The sequence below is a fragment of the Euprymna scolopes genome, chromosome 21 (assembly GCF_053919585.1).
Source record: "Euprymna scolopes isolate OS-2025 chromosome 21, ASM5391958v1, whole genome shotgun sequence".
Taxonomy (NCBI): domain Eukaryota; kingdom Metazoa; phylum Mollusca; class Cephalopoda; order Sepiida; family Sepiolidae; genus Euprymna; species Euprymna scolopes.
This window is the reverse complement of record NC_136502.1, coordinates 71,211,621-71,217,074: the sequence shown is the minus strand read 5'-3', so window position 1 is coordinate 71,217,074 and position 5,454 is coordinate 71,211,621.

Genomic DNA, 5,454 nt, shown 5'->3' with positions numbered 1-5,454 from the left:
TGAATGTTTTTATTTATTTTTTTACAATACATTACTTTGAAGCGCAATCATTTGCACTTTACTATTATGTTTCTGAATTTTTGAGATGAGGATTCATTATTCTTATTTGGATTCTTTAGACTACTGTTCTCGTCTTGAGTGTTATTTTCACGTTTTGGTCAATGTTACCTCCAACCTTATTCAGGTGTATTTTGTTGAACTCAAATCTTTTTGTGTAACTTGGGAATCTGCTTAGAATTTTTAATGGGATCCTTTATTTAATCCATGGAGGTAGCATGCTCTCGTTCTGTCAGCCAATTGTATTTTTGATTGTCATGCACACTGAGGATTGAACTTTCAGTTTTTAGAAAAGTGTAACTTTACAACTGAATTTTACCAAGTACTTTATCCACCATGAGAAATGGTATAAATCCAAGTATAAACACATGTACATTTTCTTTTAAATGCTTTATAGTTATTCATTATTTGGTAAAAAGAAAAACTGTTAAGTTTATTTCTATATATTTGAATAAAATTAATGAGCTAGATTGGAGACCCTGATCATTTATCATATCACCTGACGTCATAGGGATGGATGAATATAAATCATTAAATAAAATAAGCACTTAAAGATTTCTCACTTTATTATTTTAATAATTTTACTCACACACATATCTTATTATAAAGGGAGTTGATTTGAAGCAAAAGGAATGCGTGTTGTAGTTGTCCTTGCTTTGACTGTGACAATTGGATCAGAGACTCCCATTGATGTACACATGTTAATGTATTTATTAATTAAATCTCTTTGTATGCATTTATATTTTATCACTTCTCTTTTAGGTGTGCAGAAAAGGAAGACTAAGACATTCATTGGAAGCTTTAATTTGTAGTTTATTGAAGAGAAACAGTTCATACATTAGAGAGAGACTAGTAATCTCTTAACTAATTAGTTAACTATCTTGTTATGGGAAAATGAATGAATGCAATGAACAAAGTATTTCACTCTTAGCGATCATCAAACTTTTCCTTTCTGTGATTACAGCATTATTGCAATCTGCCTTGTGCACGTCCATAGACAAACCAACTGAAAACTTCGTTTTTTGTCAACCTTAATATCTGACATCATGCATCATATCATTGACATCTTTGTTTTATTCTACTTTTACCTATTTGACCCCGCCTTACACAGCATCTCTCCCTGTTCATCTTCTGTGGAAATTGGTTTATTTTCCAAACTTCAGGTAACTTCGATTTGCACTTAGTGTTAATCTTGAATAGGGTCAAACTAACTGATGTACTCACTATCCGACATAGGACTATCCATTATGTAACAGTTTTGGTATGCATCATTCCAGAGGCACATCATCATGTATTGTTCCAAACTAAAATCCAGTCCTCCAAAGAAATTTAGCTGTATATTCCTTTTTTGAGGTGGAAGACGATTAAATTCGGGGGGGGGGGGTATAAGGTGTGTACATCGCCTTCAAGTCATGTACATTACAATGTTTGTGAATAAAATCATGATGAATTTAACGCCAAGTTGCAATTAGCAAAAATATGTATATCAATGCATTATGACCAAAAGAAATTATTTGTGTTTTTATGTTTGATTTTCAGGTATTGAAGTGTTGTTTTAGATTACATTAAATACTTGTGGTTTAAGAGAACTTCCAGCAGAGTGTTTCCACTGTTAACCAAAGGAAATACCTATTAACCATGTGTATGCAGTGTGATGTATGGAAGTGAAAGTAGCCAGTGAGGGTTGAGGACATGTGTTGCATGAAAATGTGTAATGTGTGTTTTAAAGATGGGCTTAGTTCTGATGATCTCAGGGGTATATTAAATCCGGACAGTATAGGAGATCTATGCAGAATAGGAGATTTTGATGGTATGGTCATGTTGAAAAAAATTAATGAAACTTGTTGAGATAGATGTATTAGATTGTGCAAAGAGTTTGTGCCGAGTTTTAATAGTTCATGTTTTAACATATATTAAATTATTGACAGATATATTTACATTTCTGGTTAGAGTATACTTAAAGTTATCTCTGAAGAAGAGAGTTGAAAATTATTTCATTTGTTTTAATTTTGAAGCTCTTTGAAAATGGAAGATTGTAAGGCACATTTTAAACATTTAATGCCTTCATTTCTGCAACAACCACACACACACACACACACACACACACACACACACACACAATAACTATTATGTGCATTATACAGTAAAGATGCTTTAGCTGACAAAAGTACCCAGAAGTGGTTTGCAAAGTTTAGAGATGGCGATTTTAACTATAGTGGTGAAGGACATTCAGACAGACATGCTCTAAAAGAAAAAATAAGCCACGTTACACAAAGTGAGAACTATCAGAAAAGCTTAATATATTAAAATCCACTGCATGACTGGTTGATTTTGAAGCAAAACTTGGATGCACAAATTAATCTAATGTTTGAGTGAAGAAAAACAAAACCTTTTTGTATTTTGATCTACGATTTACTTTATAAACGGAAAGAAAAATATTCTCTCTTTAAAGAAAATTAGCTTGAGTGCCCGGCGTTGCCCGGTTGTTTGGAGGTGTGTGTTGAGCAAAAAAAAAAAAAAAGTGGTAGCAGGCAGTAAGGCTTGAACCTGTGCTGCAAGGCGGAAAAGGAAGTGAAAGAAAATCTGACGTCTTAGCTGATGACTGGAAGTCAAAAACGTTGAAATTAGCTCAAGTCAATCCAACTATGACGATGGCTTGCTAAAATGTTGGCGAAAAAAATCGATTCCTCCTTGTACAAAATGGCCGAGTGTAGGGTGACGGGATTAATGTTTTTGGCCAATTTTTCAATATTTGTCATCCAAGACGTCAAACTTCAAAATGATACTGATCTTGTCAGGATCCGTCGCCTCTTTCAAAATTTTTTGCGAGACATACTAACATAGATACATACATACATTTAAACAGACCGGCGAGATTTATATTATAGACTAGCAGGGGTACCCGGCGTTGCCCGGGTGTTTAGAGGTGTGTGTGGTTTTGGGTAAATCAAAACAAACGAATAATAAAAAATCGTTACCCGGATGTTTGTGTCGCGGGGTGGGGGGGAGTTTAAAAAAAAGTTTTGGTTGGTAAGTAGTAAGGATCAAACCCGAAGCCTTGAGGCGAAGTTGGAAAATAAAATGTGAAAAAAAAGCATCCAACCTGAACCGCTTGGCCACCAAGAAATAGTAACAAAAAAATGTTTAATTTATTTAAGTATTAAGAATTGGCAGGTGCCGTACTTAATGAGGTTAACTTTCACTGCGGGGCAGCTTTTTATTTACTGCGGGGCAGTTTTCGTTGTTTTCTGTTTCCCCAAGATGTTGTGGGGGGAAAACCAGCTCCCCGTAAAAAGGGGATTGTCCAGCCGCATTGATCAAAGCTGATTGCTTTTGGATGTTCCCAGCAATTGCGCTGGGAAGAATGCTACAAGGTTTGAATAGTTTCGGTTTTATACAGAAAAGCCAAATCCACATGCGGCGATCCAAAAATGTAGAATATTTAGCTTTACAAAGTCGGGCAAATTAAATAGACAGGTGACCTGCGTTCTAAACTCGTAGATATTATCATTTAGATGTGATATAAAGTTTTAAAAAGGAGTGAGCCGACCGTTCACTTCCCGGAAAAAAGCCTTTTACAGACATACATAAAAAGCGAACATACATACATACACACACACACATTTTCGCTTTTATATATATAGACTAGCGGGCTACCCGGTGTTGCTCGGGACCGTATAAACAATGAGAAAATTAAATTTAGTTTTGTAATATATTTGTTATTCTTATGAGAGAGGAATTTAGTATGTTTATGTATAGTTTGTTATTTCGAACAAAAGAATATTTTACCTACATAAGACGGGTATTACACATATGAAATAATTGTATCTTACCTAGGGTAGGTCATTTATAGCATGTATATGAAAGGACGGGTAATATACAACACATTTATCTCATCAAATCCCAAGCGATGCCAGGTATTTTACTAATATATATTCTCGCCTATTTCATTCAATCCCGGGCAATGCTGGGTGTTTTGCTAGTATATATCTCAATCAATCTTACTAAATCCTGGGTAACGCAAGGTATTCTGTTAGTATATATTTGCATCTATCTCCTAACATCCCAGGCGACCGTGTATTCTGCTTGCATACATTTGCATGTATCTCATTGAATCCAGGGTGACTTCGGGTAATCTGTAAGTATATATGTGGACGTATCTCATTAAATCCCATAATTCGTGGATTGTTACAAATTTCGACAATTTAACCCACATTATCACTCACCTGTCTAAAATAATAACTTGGAGACATTGTCTTAACTGTTTTTTTATTACAAACACATCATCCAAATAACTCACATTTCATCATTTTCTATAATTTTTGGATATGTTACTAATTTCAACAACCTTGTCACATGATTTAACTTACATTATTGCCGCCACTCTTACTAAAATAAAAACTTTGATACATAGGCTATGGTATGTTACTAATTTTGACTATGACTTTTCATGAGTAAATCCACATTATCACCCCCTTCTATCACTAAAATAATACCTTTTAGACATGGTATGGCTGGTTATTTCATTACAGACCCACCAAAGAAGTAAGTCACATTATATCATTTTTCATGATTCTTGGATATGTTATTAATTTCGACAATCGTTTTTTTTATAATTTAACCACATAATATCCTTTCCTTTTGCTATAATAATTACTTTGTGACATTGTCTCGCATGTTATTTCATTACAAACACACCCAAAAATAACTCGCATTTCATTATTTTTCATAATTCTTGGATATGTTACTAATTTGGACAATAATTTTTCATGATTTTACGACATAATCGCACCATCTTCTTATATGGGGTATTCTGTTAGCACAAATATCCACCTATCTGATCCGATCCCAGGTATTCTCCTAGGAAACATCCCATCTATTACATCCAATCCCAGACAGCATCGGGTATTTTGCTAGTACATATATCCACTTTTCTTATACAATGCCCGGCAATGCTGGGTATTATGCTAGTACAAATATCCAGCTATGAAGCCATATCCAAGAACGTTCACTGGCATAATATTACATTCATTGCATATTAATCTAATGGTATTCGACAATGAAGTTACATCCAAGGGAGGTCACTTGCATATTATAACAATGATTGTATATTAATCTAATGGTATTTGAAAATGAAACTACATCCAAGGGAGGCCACTTGCGTAATCTAATGGTAGTCGGCAATAAAGTTACATCAAAGGGAGGTCACTCCCATATTATAACAATGATTGTATATTATTCTAATGGTATTCGACAACAAATCTACATCCAAGGGAGGTCACTTGCATATTATAACAATGATTGTATATTATTCTAATGGTATTCGACAACAAATCTACATCCAAGGGAGGTCACTTGCATATTATAACAATGATTGTATATTAATCTGATGGTATC